At 35.5% G+C, this 15634-nt stretch overlaps 1 long non-coding RNA gene across 1 annotated transcript in view; it reads left to right on the top strand.

The window, feature by feature from the left end:
- Nucleotides 1-15634, top strand: part of LOC125620068 — a 40586-nt gene that overhangs the window by 7642 nt on the left and 17310 nt on the right. The window contains exons 2-3 of the long non-coding RNA XR_007351656.1: nt 7861-7999; nt 14206-14308. This is a non-coding gene — a long non-coding RNA (uncharacterized LOC125620068). The remainder of the gene's footprint in view (nt 1-7860; nt 8000-14205; nt 14309-15634) is intronic.

Here is a 15634-nt window from a genome sequence, read left to right as displayed (position 1 = left end):
TTATTTGAAATTTACCAAGTTATTCGAGATATAGGGCTTGTTCTTTCTCAAATTTTAAAGATGAATGATGTGGGGTTTTTTCCCAGTTAGTTATAGGGTAAACATCACCATCACTCAAAGAAAAAGTAACTGTAAATAACCTTAAAACATTAATTTAAAAATTCATTTCAAGAATGTATTGTTTAATTCATGACATTACAAAGTTGTTTTCATAAAGCATTTGGCACACTGTAATCAATTATTTTGTTTAAAATATTGGAGAAATTTAGATTTTTAATACTTAAATATAGTGGTAAATATATTTGTAGTATCTTTATATTAGTCCAGGGAGCTAGAATAGTTCTTGCTATGAAAAGGAAACTGTTTAAAACCAATTTAAATAAATTTAAGAATGGTTCTACTTGTATCATTATCAATTATCTTCTTTCCAAAAGATGTCTTGAAGAATATCTTCTTTTACTTGAATATTTATGCCCATACGGTGTCAATTACTTTCCTTTTCCCATTTCTCCATTCACACTTCAAACCTAGGGATTATGAGTAATAAATAAGTTGCTTCCACATCTTGTTCAATTTTAGAATTGGGAACTACTTGCCTGGATAATGACTGGCTTCACATTTATTGTCAACCACCTCCAATGTCCCTTTTCCTGATCCTCTGTCAAGATACAGCACATTTGTGAAATAAACAAAAGAGAAAAGAAAAACAATAACGTCTTATTTTTATACTTTCTTTGCAAACGGGTGATTCTTTGGCTTACGATTCAAGTTTAGATTTACTTTTAAAAGTATAAAATCATTACCTCAAACATTTATCATTTTTCATGGTGAAACATTTTAAATCCTCTCTTCTACTTATTTTAAATCACATAAATTTGCACATTTATTATGTATCATCAAATAAAAGTAATATAAATCTTTAAAAACAGAATCATATTTTAGAATAGATTCTGCAAGTAGAACAGTATTTCTTACTATAGCGTCACACGTACGGTCTGCAAGAACTAGAAAGATTCTCTATATTTGCTGTGTTTATGTGTTTTAAGTGGTCTAAATTTTCTTTCCACAATCAATGTAAGCATACAAATGTAGCATTGTAAATGTACACAATGGTGTGAGCTAACCTGAAATAATACTACTGTTGTTTCTGCGACTCTTTAAAAAAAAAACACACAACAATTTTTCCCCAGCAGCTGCTTCTGACTTCAGTTTTGAAACATTATTTCCATGCACATCCTTGAATTATTTAGAATTTCTCAGTTTATGACTCCTCTCTGCTCTTCCTGGTTGCAACACTTATTTTAAACTATTGTCCTGAGAAAGATAAAACATATACAATACTGAATTCCACATGAGCCACTTCTTCATGTAAATAGACTTCTCAATAAATGCTTGTACTTTCTAGATTGAGTGTTCAGTAAAGTGAGTACATAGTTCATTAGAGTATTAATATAAACCATTGTAAAATGAGAATTTGGGTTGATACAGAAGCTATAAATATAATGCAAAAACAGTAAAGAATGTAGTCTGAGTTTCTTCAATAAAGAAAAGAGAATTTAAAAAATCACTAGCTATCCAAGAAAAAAATTAAAATTTACGCAAATACCAAATATTTCCATATTTGATATGATCACATAGAATCCATACTATGGGCAAGATATCTCAGTGTGTAGGGGAAATGGTAACACCACAACAGACCAGGAAGCATGTGACCAAGGCTCTTTCTAAGCCAACCCTAGCTTTCTTTGCTTTTTACCTTTACACTTGCCTTTCCTTCATTCCTCTCTCTCTCTTTTTTTTTACTCTTTTCTCCCTTAAAACATTAATTTAAAAGTTAATTTCAAGAATGTATTCTTTAATCCATGACATTACAAAGTTGTTTTCATAAAGCATTTAGTACACTGTAATCAATTATTTTGTTTAAAATATTGGAGAATTTGCTTTACATCCTGATAGTTTGGGTCTTCTCACCACTCAACCTCATTAAAAAAAAAAAAAAAACAGGTTTTATTTGACTTGAATTTTCATCCAGATGATTTGCATTCTACAGACAACCCCGTTTTTCAAAATAAGGTCTGGCAATATTCAGCTGTGAGTTTCAACCGCAGATGCCAAAAATGCAAGGTGCTATGATGGAGTTTTATAGTGTCTAGTGGAAAAACTCGTAAGAGGAATTCTTTCTCCATCAACCTTCTTGCATTAAAAGGGTCAATTTTTAAAAATAAACTCAGGTTTATGGAAGAATCATCAAACACAAAGGCATGATTCCTTAGGGCAAAGCGTCTCAGTTAAGACACATTTTTACAATTTGCTTCTATTCCAAACGTTTGATCGTTTTATTATGTTTGAAGGAGTTAAAACTTTCTCTTCGGATGATCTTGCATTCTCCAATAAATGTTGTTTATAAAAACTGTAAACAAATCTGGCAGAATACATAAAATTACCATCTAAGAATATAGCTTCAAATAATCATTTTTAAAAGTATTTAAAGAAAATGTAAGCTGATAGTTTTGTGAATTCTTAGTAGAAAACAGGTTTTGAAATTTATCCTGATAGGTTATGAAAATGATTTTTCTGGATGTATTTCAATAAGAATGTACAGGTTTCTCAATGCCATAAGTTAACAATATGTAAAAATATAAAACAGTTTAGGACATTCATTTTTAAATTGCTATTGTGAATATTTTAATTTGCATTAAAATTTTTGTGTCAGCAAATTTCAAGGAATTCCATATGACACTTTGAAAGTGAATTTTGATGTAAATATGAATTTTTAAAAGCATATGGATTTCACCAATGGTTTTGAAAATCATTTTTTTAAGGTCTTCAATAATATTCAAATTATTTAAAATTTAGACTTGCCAAACTAAAATTTTAACAGTTTTAGCATTAAAACAAAAAATATTTATTTCTTATTTCTTTCAATTGCAGAATGAAATAATATAAAATTCTTAGGAAAATAATATTGAAAGTTTTCCTTGATCCTATAGACTGGTATTGCTCCTTTTTTGGTCCAAGATGTGAGTACAGACAGGAAGCACAAAATATATTTTTCTAAATGAGTTCGAATTTTTTTTTTCAAGTGCTGGCATTTCATGTATAGCTTTCAACTGTTTGTTTTTTGGACAGGATATTATAGTAACTTCCTACCATTTTAACTCATTTGAAATATATATGTATTTTGAAAGTCTTAATAGCCAAAGATAAAAATCAAGAATCATAGACACATTTCTAGCAGGAAATTTTAAAACCATACATGATTTTTGCCAGGAAATTCTATTCATTTTCAACAAACGTCTTTGCAAATAAGACAGAATACACAATAAACAAAATATTTCTCCTAATATATATCACATATTAAATAGGTAGCAGTTATTACAATGCACAATATTCTTTACCTTTTCTAAATCATTTGGAAATACTTCATAATGTCAAGTAACAGCTCATTTATTTAGATTTAGATTTAGATGTTTTTAAAGTGATGATCTACTTTTAGCCAAGAAATTGCCTAAGTAAAATTATATGACTGTGACTAACACAGGGTGCTTTTGTTTTTAAAGGGAAAAAATATAGTTACCTACATTGTTGGGATGTATTTATAGAGCATTTTTATTGTTAAGTTATGCTTTTAGAGCTTTAGGAACATTTGAGAACAATAATCAGTGGTGTGTAATGGTATTGTTAGTGGAGCCTTTTCTATTGAATTTTCAAGATGTTGTAAAATGAGATTATGTGAGCAGCACCTCTGGACACTTTTTCCCATCATTGTGTTGGTATCAATCGCTGACTTCCACCATTTCTCCGGGTATTAAATAGAAACACTGGTTCCCACTGCCTTGATTGGAGGGTTTATAATACATGACAGAACTGATAACCTTAATGAGACTAAGCATTGTGATCTTATGAAAGCTAACTGAAACCTGCACTGCAGAGAGTATCTCTAAGACCTGAGAAGGTGCAAGAAAATGTTTTACTTTGATTTCTTATTTTGAGTGAATGCCTCTCTCCTCAGGCAAACTTGACCCAGAGAGACGATGAGAAAATTCATCTTCTGCAGCTCTAGCCACAGCTGGGCAGAGGCATTCTCCTGGCAGAAGTAACCTTTGCCAGATGTCCATGTTAATGCCTTATTGCAGAAAGGGTGGCGCTTGATCACTTACTGCACACGGACAGATTGCCAGCACACACCGGATCAGTTTGCAATTGGCAGGGCTCTGCATGGCTGGAAATCCAAGTCTGTATAAAGAAGGGGTGTCTATTCCTGGCTCTGCCCCTGGAGTCATCTATAACTATGTAAAAAGCCTTATTACATTTGCTTCTCAATTTCACACACACAAAAAGAAAATGAAATTTAACAATCAACCATTGACTCTCTTCTATAAGGAGTTATGAGGATCAGATATTAAAGTATCACCTAATCTGATATATTGAGGGTGGTATGCCAGTTTGTGGGACCTGGCGGCAGAGATCAACAGATCTGCAGCTGATTAATGACAGTTTAAAGATGTTTGCTAATCTTATCACCCTCACTGGTCATAGACAACCACCCATGATCAGAAGAACAGAAACTGCTTGCTCTTGATTCTTTACTTCCTGGACTGATCTTAAGAAAGCAGCTATCTGGAGAATGCTTCATCATTAGAGAAGTGCTGCCCGTCACTGACTTGCTTACCATACCTTACCACCTTTCATTTAATTTCTTTACTTACATTGACTTTTCTTCCAAATCTATTCAATCTACCCAATATTCTCATTGACTTAGAAGCATAATCCCTCCACTTCTACACATTCATGGATATTCTGGCCCAGTAATCTTTATTCTTCTCTCAATACAGATAATATAGGAGTTAGCATCCTTTAGTGGACCCACTGGAAGGACCACAACTCTATACCCATTTCCGTATTTTCCCAAACCCAACATCATCTTTCCACTGCTTCAGATATAAGTAGCTGGTGATAACAAATGCATTACCTTACTTAAAATTGTATTTTCATTTTACTAGGTGATAGAGTTTTAATCCAAATAAATTGTGTGTGGGGGGGGATTTTTCCTAGGAAATGTTCTATGCTAAAGAGTAAAAGCACAATATAAGAATTTTCTGAAGAAAAATTTAGCTACTAAAAAGTTATAATGGATAGAGATAGCTTATGTTATTCTGATCATATATGAAGTATTATATTTAATTGTGAGCCTCTTATTTTAAGAAGTTTGCCAAATCATAAACTATAAAGATGAGTGTAACAGAATGGGGAAGAGGTCTGAAAATTAAATTGCATTAGGAATAATTAAAATGGATGTTTTGTGTGAAGAAAAGAAGACCTGGAAGAGAGGCATCCATGAATATAATAGAACAATAGAATAGAATAGAATAATTGGACTTACTCAATATGGATCACAAGGACCAAAGCACATAATTTGCAGGAAGAAAGATATGACTTCATGTATGGAATAAAATTCTATTCACTGCATCTGTTAAATGGGAATCTTCTTTATGACAGTGTCTGAGACAGATACCCAATGGTTGCAATGAAAGCCTTGCTCTAGCATATATTTTTTAAAGTAGATTATTGAAAGACAAGGGAAATACTTGTAAACTGCAGTCAGTGCAGTCACACTTCAGGGAAAATAAAATAGTATATGGCACCTCCTCTCTACCCTGTTCTCTCATAAACCATAAGATACCTATTCTCCCTTTCTCTAAGTCTGTTACATTCTTCTCTCTTCAAAGGAATGCATGATCCTTTGATAGATTTCAGGCTTCTGTGACTCCATATTTTCAACTTGTATGCAGCTCTGTCTAGCCACAGGAACAACTCTATACCCATTTTTGTATTTTCCCAAACACAACAGCATCTCTCCACTACTTCAGAGTATTGTAGTTCACATTCTCCCAGTAGAATATTATCTAGTTAAACCTATTTGCTTCAATTTTTTATGCCAAGTAGGTTGGGTCTACTAGTTACCAATATGGTCAAGACTTCCAGGTTAGTACTGAGACCGGAGGAGAGAATATGAAGAGATAATCAGTAGTATCTCTATAAGGTAAAAGTTAGCTCCTTCTTGCTGGAAGTAAATAGACACTGAATAATCATCCTACAGTACTTTTATATGAAGGCAATAGAGATACATTAGGAAGATTATCTATAAAACCCTTCCAACATTTTTATATTTCAATCTTAAAAATTTCAACAGAGTAAATAGATTTGGAGGAGAGAGATTTTTGAAAGCCTTTTGGTCATATGAAGTATATGATCACAATCATACTAACATTTACCCAACTAAGTATCTTCCATCTTAGTGTATGTGTCCACCATTCAGCTCATGGATTTAGTCAAAAATCCAGAAGTCATTGTTGACTCCATCCTTTCCTTCACTTTCCAAATTCATCATTCAACAAGTCCTGGCAATTCCATCTCCTATACAAGCCCTTATTCTATGGACTTTTTCTTGTCTCTCTTTATGACACCTCAGCCCCAATTCACCATTTTTTCTCACATACAATATTTCAAACGTTTGCAAAAGGTAATTCTAACATCATTCTATACACCGAAGCTAAAGAACTTCTCCAACCAACTCTGATCATGACATTTCCTGTTTAAAACAACACTTACTCTAATTTTAAAATCAAATCTACATAGTTTGGATCTTGTCAGTTTCTCTGGCCTCATCATATACCACATAGATCCTGGTTCTTAGAATAACAACTTCTCCATCTCCTCAAGAGCTTTGAACTTGCTACTTCCTCTACCAGGAACATTTTGTTCTACTACTCTTTCAGTGAATGCTGCCAACTCAGCCGTCACATTTAAATTATGCATTATTTCCTCAGGGACATCACCCTGCTCAATGTTGGCTCCCATAGCACATAATTATTAATCTTTTGCAACATCCATCTCAGGTGAACTCACTAGTCCTGTGTCTATCTTTCCCTCCAAAGTATAGGATCAATGAGGACAACTTCTGTTTTCAAGGCAAGATTAATGCTTGACATAAAATATGACTCAATACCTATTTGTGGGAGAGAATGAATTAATGGCCAACCTAGATCAAATATCAGGCATTCTAAAGAGGTAAAATTCTAATTTTCTTAGATTTTTTTAGAGATGATGAGAGCTCTACACTTCTTGAGATCTCAAAATATGATTAAGAAAAGTAAGACACTTTGTGAAAACTTACAAAATCAAGAACATATTTTTTAAAGGGTTAGATTATTTTTCCACAGAAAATAAAAGCAACAAAAATCTTAATGTGAGTTATGGTTGGTAAAACTAAATATTGGCATTAAGGGATGTCAAATGCATATAAGCAGAAAAAAATAACAGATCTTAATTTTTTAAAAGAAATGTTATATATTAAGAGTTTAATACATGCCAGGCTGTGTTCTAGATGATTTAGATATAGATAAGTTGAAAAAAAATAGAAACTAATGTCTTCTCTCATGATGTTTACATTCTAGTAACACAGCAAGACTAATCAAATACACAAACACAGGAAAAAAAATGGAGACAATATCCACTGTGACTTGGCCAAAATTTTATAAAAACACTTAAGTATTTCTGAATTTGATCTACCAAATGATAGTGTTTTTTTAATTCTACCCATGGATTTCCTAAGACATCTTCTAGATATTGCAGAAAGACACAAAGGTGAGGCACTTTGATAAATGCAGAAGTTGATAGAAGCTCTGTGGATTTACCACTACAGACATTTATGTTTAAATAGGTAAATATTACTTGAACTTTGTTAACTTAAATATTTCAAAACAGCAGAAAGGCTCTTATATCAGACATCAAATAGGTTTACAAGGAATAAATTAATTGTAGTAATTTTGCCCCTTTTTTATTTCCTGAAACACTCAGAATTTACAATGAACAGCAACGACAAGGCCAGTTGACAGAGAAACCTCAGAGACAGCTCCACAGTCCTCACAGGTCGGACTGGTCATGGGAATGCTGAGGATCTAGATGCTAAGAGTTAAAAGAAGCCACGGAAAATTGGGTGATATGATATCCTTTTTAACCCTTCATTCTGATTCTTAGGGGATTGTATGTTGGTGCAAAGCTGAACAATAGACTCTGCAAGAATGAAGTTCACAGTACAATAGTGTAGACAGAAATAAGGCCACTGAGGAGGAAGAAGGCTGCCTTCTGCCTTAAAATTAAAGCCAAATTTAACTCAAAATGATAATTCTGATTATAAAATCAGGTTTGTATTGGTTCAATCAGGGCCCAGGAATATTTTAACACAGGTCATCAATGTGATATCTGATAACACTAAGTTGTCAATAATGGATTTATGTATTCATTTTTAAAAGTATTTATAGGACCCACACTGTTTATCAGACACAGTTCTAAGCAGTGAACCAAATAATATTGTGTGGAAGATGAACACAGAGTGAATAAGCAATCACATATCTACTATGTTGTGATGTCTGATGATGACCAGAGAAGCAGTAGGAGAAGAGAATGCAGGGTGGTGGCACTTACGATGAGGAGTGCAGATGTGGCCTGTCTGTTAAGGTGACATTTGTGCTACAGAAGGATAAGCCAGGAGAAGCATGGTCAGAGAGGAGGCTGGACAGGGAGCTGGGGTTCAGATGACAGAGACACCAAAGGCCATGATAAATTGGTGGTGTGGCCTGGACAAGAGTAATAATTGGCTGTGAAAATAGCCAAATTCAGGAGATAGGTGAATTGATGTGTGGATAGAAATAAAGATAAATAGATGATTGATTGATTGATTGATTGATCCATCAACCTATCTATCTACCTACCTACTTAATTACTGTTGGATAGGATGCTGGCTGTTAATATCCAGCTCCCTTGACTTAATTCAGGGCTACTCTAAAGGGGCATTTCAGTTCCAGAGTTCCTCTTGTATCACTGACATCTTCGATGCAACTGCATAAAAGCTCAGTTATACCTCTGTTCAATCTTGTTTCCTGTGCCCCTCCTCTGTACAGTGTCAATTTTAACAGCACCTTTCATAAACATCTTACATGAAAATCTCCAGAGTCTATTTCCCAGGAAACCTGGCACATGAACACTAGGACTGATCAAAGGATGCAGGATCAAAATGGGATTTTGGAGCTAGATCATGGATGGCCAATTAGTAATGGAGACCTCATGGAGAGTGTCTAAGGAGAACATTTAGGATCATTGGCTTGCATAGTGGGGCAACTGTTAAAGTTTTCACTAATTCTAAACTTGAATGGGATGCTATGAAAGGCCTAAGATGTTCTCCAATTAGCCTCACCTCCTGGAATGCATGCTCTTGAGCAATTTCCTCCTTAAGGTGATCTATATACTTAATAGAAATTACCAAAGTGATGATGTATGACTTCTGAGGATAGGTTATTAACCCGTGGAAATTTCTATCTTAGTATTTCAGGTCACTTTCTCCAGGTGCTGCTAACTGCCATGTCATAAGGACATTTAAGAGCAGCTTAAATGTCCTTATTTCTCTGTAGAGAAACCCTGAGGTCTAACTCAAAAGCTAGCCATGTGAGACTAGCTATTATAGCTCCAGTCAAACCTTTCTCATGAGCACAGATCTGGTTGAAATGTAACTCAACCCATGACAAACCCTGAACTAGAAACTGTCCAGCCCAACCAACCATTCCCTCATGACTGACCCAAGGAAGCTATGAGAGAAAACATATGTTTATTGCTATTTCAATTCACTAAATTGAGAGGGGCGGTAATTTGTTATGTAATAATAGATAACAAATATAGATACTGATGGAAAGGAATATACTAAAAGGTGCAATATATCACATTGAAGAAATAATGAAGAAGTGCTAATGATAAAGACTATCAAGACTATCAAATTTTATGTCTTCTAATGTCAGCTGTGTATGCAGTGGAGAAAGAAAATGAAAGGTTTTACAGAATTATTCACTACTTGAAGACTAAGTGACAACAAATGAAGAGCCTCTTAGCCCCTGCAGCTTTAGAGCAGAAAAAGCTGTCGACCAGATCAAGAACTTAATGAGTAACAAAGCCCCAAAAGAAATTCAATTTTCAAACATGGCAGTTCTATAATACCAGGGTCAGACCCCTAGGTGTGAAGCAGTAAGACACCAAGACAGGTTGCGGATATCAGGGTAATTCCCTTAAAACATCTTGAATCCCTACATTCTCATGAAATCTTTGAATCTGCATAAGTGACCCACCCTCCCTGTTCAAAGCCAATACTTATCCTTTGTCTGAAAATGATGCAAAGTCCCTACTTTATAGAGCAACATCCCCCTTCCCGGATCTAACTTCCCAATTGGTCTTCTAATATAATAGCTGGAATGGAGTCTCCACACAAACCCAGTAAGGAAAGGGCCAGGGCCCGCTAAGGAAAGAACAAGTCTATGTTTCAAAATCACAACAGGGTCTAATCAACACGCACCAACAATAACAGGATGGTGGAAACAACGTTGGATAAAGAAGAATTTATTAATATGGGAGCACTCTATCACTATACAGGATTTTAATGCTCCAGCAAAGGAGCCGAGGAGATAGTGTCAATGTGCTTTTAGTATACTCTTAGATGTTTGTTGGAAATTAATGCCATTATAACTGAAATACACTTACAAGGGTACTCTGGAAGACAAGAAAGAAAGAATCTTTATAAAACCAAGGAAAAAGGGACATAGTACAATACCTACATTTCATAAGACTGGAAAGCCCACTAGACTTTTTTGTAGGAAGGCCAAAAGATAATTTCCCAAGATAGTAAGGAGCTTGCACGTCAGAGGACAGAAGCATCACTGAGAACCTCTATGGTGAATATCCCAGATAGGTCAGGGCTAATAACAGAAGATACTTATACAGAACTCTCTGACAGCAGTGGGGGATAGAAGCTGGAATAATTACAGAAGTAAGGTAGAAACAATGGTTTCCAGGAGCAGCAGTGTTGGAGTGACAGCTCTGAGTATATCTAATAGTTATTAAAATGTTTGCTTTTTACCTTTTTCCAAATGAATGATAGAGGCTCTGATCTGGAAACTGAGTGAGGAATAGGCCCTGAAATATGGCAATAGACTATTAGAAACTCAATAGCAGCTCCAATTGTAGTTGCTAAACCAGAAATGACATGTTTGCTAGAGCAGATTAATGAAGTCCCAGACAGATTATATATAGCCACTAATCTGGTAAATGCATTTTTTATAGTCTAATTAGAAAAATCAGGAATGCTTCACATTTATTTAAGATAGACAAGAATAAGTAGGAAAAATCTTGCCCTCTAGTCTATTTTCCCTTTCCCATCCCCTATCATAATATAGTACAAAGGACCTGCACTGCATAAATATTCTTCATAAATTATATCAATCCCATATATAGATGAGGGCCTGTTATTTAACCTAAATGAACAAGAAATGACAAGGATGTTGGAGATCTTAGTAAAACACAAGTATTCTCAAAATGTGGGGGGTGGGTATAAATAAACCTAATAAAAAATTCAGAATTTCATATCACTGAAGATCTTTGGAGTATAGTTATCCCATCCAATATAAAGGACAAATTCTTGCACTGAATAATTCCCATCACTAAGAAAGAAGTAATATGTTTCTGGTGAGTCTCTCTGGGTTGTGGAGAGAGCATATTACACAATTAGGGATTAGGTTACATGCTCACTGTGCCACATGACAGGAGACACTATGATATAGGAGGTATCAGTGGAAAGCAAAGATGCTATATGGCTTTTATGGAAAGTTCCAATGGAATATCACAACATCATTAGGTTGTGGAGCGAAGTCAGAGAATTGCAAATGAGAATTACATAATTTTTGGATACTAGTTCTTGGTTTGCTGCTAGACATCATATACACCAAAAGCATCATCATGGACTACCAAGTGACCTCATGGCCAAAACTTCCCATCATAAACTGGGCTCTTCCAGAGTCACTGAGTCATAAATTTGAATGAGTCTAGCAGCAATCTATATTAAAATGGAAGCAATATACCTGGGATTATGGTGAGTAGGGCCAGAGGCCCTAAGAAAACTACCCTTTAGTCCATGTTCACTGATGGCTCAGATCCCTGTGGCCTTCAGCACAATTGTACAAGACTGTCTTTCACAGTTCACACCTATGGTCACATGGCGAGGAGAAGGAACCAGACAGAGGGGAGGAAGTGTTGAGGTACGTTCATGGATGAGTTGGTCTGGTCTGGGTGTGCAGGTCACAAATGAGCTGTAACCAAACAGTAGCCTCATTCTGGGCCAATAAGAAAGAGAAGTGATGGGATCTCCTAAAGGAAAAAGCTCTGAGCAGTGAACATAGTCATCCTTGGCATCATGTTACATACTTTGTACAGAAAATAAGAAGTCCAGTTTATTGCGCATAAGGCCTCAAAGCTGTTTACTCTGGAACCTGAAGGAAAAAAATAATTAGATGGTACAAGGAAGTTTAGAACAAAGGAATTTGGACAGATTAATTCATGGGTAAGATCTTTGTGTCACATAATGTCACTTAAAGATAGCATTTGTTACAGAAGAGGCTCTCAACAAAATAAAAAGAATGATTCATAAACGCTTAGAAATACAGAATACCATGATGGTTGCTAAGGCTGGAGGTCGGGGGATGGGGGAAAGGAGGAATGTTGGCCAAAGGGTGTAAACTTTTGGTTATGAAATAAGTAAATTCTGAGGTTCAAATGCAATGTGTGGTAACTATGGTTAGTAATAGTGTATCATATATTTGAAATTTTCTGAGAAAGTATATCTTAAATGGTCTCAAAACCACACACCCACAAGAGATTATGATGTGAAGTGATGAATGTGTTAATAAATGTAATTGTGATAATTATTCCACAATGTAGACATATATCAAATCATCACAGTGTACAATTAAATATATTAAATTTTATTTCAGTCATTCCTCAATAAAGCTGAAAAAAAAGAATGAATGAGTCAGTTGACTGATGAGAGGAATGGAGGATCTGAATGAGATCAAGAGCCTCTGCTCACCCTCATGGAACACTATCTAGCTGCTGCCACTATCAAACATCCAAGTCTCCAGGAATAAAGACCAAATCTGAGTTTTTTATGTGGCATCATATTTCAAGGAGAACAATTTTGGTGGCAAATTGACAATAATGGGCCCCATGAAAGGGCAACAATTTATCTTCAGCTAAATCAACATGAATTTTAAGTATGAACTTGCCTTTCCTAGAAGACCCTGCCAGCACCATCAACTGAGGATGTATAGAGTCTGATCTCCAACAAAGGACCCCATATAACATCATATTGATCCAAACGATACTGTACAGAAAACAAATATGGCAGTGGGCACATGTCACTGCATCCATTGAACATTTTTGCATAATGCTCCTCTCAGTTGTCCTGATAGAATATGGAAGAATGCAGTCAGGGGCCAGCTTAGAGCTGATAAATAATGAGGATGGGACCTTATCCTTCACGATTCAGTATATAACCAAAATAAATAACCATAATACTGAACTCTGTCTTTAATACATAGAACAAGAACCAAGGAATAGAAACAGGAGTGATCTTACTACCATCACTCCCACTGACTTGGGGGAATTTGTGCTTCCCATACCTGGGAAGTGCTTTCACTAGCATTATATAATACTAAATTTCAGTGGTGCCTGGTCATCTTGGGCTCCTCGTATCAAGAGAACAATAGAAAGAAAGGAAGGAAGAAAGAAAGGGAGAAAGAAAGAGAAAAGAGATAGAGGGAAAGAAGAAAAGAAAAGAAAAGCAGAGATAGTTAACCCTGATCATCAGAAATATGAAGAGATACTATTATAAATTGAGGACAGGAAAGAATATATTTGGTATTCATGGGATCCATCTGGGTGTCTCTTGATACTCCCTAACTGATTTCGATGGTAAATTAAGAAATGAAGTAGCCGTGAACTGAGAAAGTCATGGTAACCATGAGGTCAGATATCTAAAAGATGAAAATCTGTGTTATAGCCACAAGGTAAGTCACCTAGCTCAGAACATATGTTAACCAAGGGAATTAACGGATGCTAGAGGATGGGAGATGACGAGTGTCAGTTGCAGCCTCAAGATCAGCTACAGCAGTAGTTGCTGTAGCTCCCCTCCTCATGTTCTTTTAAGGTTATCCAGAATTATGATGGAGCTTTTTTTTTTCTCCCTTTAAGTTAAGCAATACCAAGAGTGAACTGTATTGAATACTATTGAAACATGTTTCACTATCCATGTTTTCCTTCTCCACTAAACAGCTCAGAACTTCAACTATTGATACTACCCTCAGATGAAGAGAGTCTCCTTACCCAAGACCTCCTTACCCAGAACCAATCCTCGTACAATGACTAGTTAATTCTGGTAATTATTTTTTATTTCTTTCTATTCTATTGGTTAACTCTAAAGACTATTGATTCCAGAGTTCTTCACAAATGGATTGAGGTATTTGCTATCACTCTATCATACCTCTTACATTCTCATGGTTTTCCCCAACAAAGTTCCTGCACACAAGTCTCCATTTCAAAGTTTCTTTCTCTGGGATCCCAACCTACACCATAGAATTAGATATGATTATTATTAATTATTAGTAGTAGTGGGTACTTATCTTGTGTTAATATAATTAAACCTCTCCAAGATAAACTGTGAGTTCAGTATTGAAGTAAAACCTGTAAAGTTGAGGAAGCCAAAGCTTAGAAAAATTTAATACTTTACTTGATATGACATACTGTCTTAACTATTATTCAGTCAAGATTTGAGCCAGGTCAGTCAACTTGTCAAGCCTGTGAAGCACAGTGAACAAATATTGCTATCAGTAGCAAACATGAGCAAAGATTAGATGATTGATAGGTAGGTAGATACATGATAGATAGATAGATAGATAGATAGATAGATGATAGGTAGATGATAGATAGATAGATAGATAGATAGATAGATAGATAGATAGATAGATCGCTCATAAAGAGAAGTCCATCGAGGATAGTAGCTGAGTGGTCCGGGGTCATGAGGAGTGTTAGAGAGAAACAAGTCTGAAAAAGACAGAAGAGTTCAAATTGGGATAAGACATGAATTCCATAGCAGACATGGACTTACCACGAAATTGAGTTGAACTAGTGCTGAAGAATTCTCCACTATTCTCTTATCCCAAAAAAGGAAATACAGAATGGCTTCTTGACAAGGCAAGAGCTAATGGGAACGTTACATTTGCCCCCTTAATTCTGTAATGTCTTCGCTACATATGAGAGATGGCAGGGCATGGAGGGAGAAGTGTATGCAATAGCACAGGAAGAAATCCCACACCCTCCTCCCCAGGGTGCATGGGGCGAAGGTGCCAGGCGTGGAATGCTGCACTCCTACCTCCCATGTTTATTCAGGCCTGGGGCTAAGGTTTGCCTTGGAGTTATAACCTTTATAAGGGGTTTGCTTAATGACAGAATTATTCAGCTGCATACCTCACCCCAATTAGAAAAAGGCTGTTTGGATTCTAATTGGCCTTGACACAAGTCTGCTTAAAGAGATTCCCCAAGAATTATAGAGCTACTTTCAGAGTTTGACTTGGCTGGGAATATGAAATGTAACACAGTTTTTCGAAATTTCTGCACTTACCATGAAACGACCAAGCCACAGGTATCAAACATGCTTTGTTTTTGTGTTATAATCACATTACAAATTGAACATTTCCACATGTGC

This window comes from Marmota marmota, unplaced genomic scaffold (assembly GCF_001458135.2).
Source record: "Marmota marmota marmota unplaced genomic scaffold, marMar, whole genome shotgun sequence".
In the NCBI taxonomy this organism is placed as follows: Eukaryota; Metazoa; Chordata; class Mammalia; order Rodentia; family Sciuridae; genus Marmota; species Marmota marmota.
This window is presented reverse-complemented; position numbering and strand designations above follow the sequence as displayed.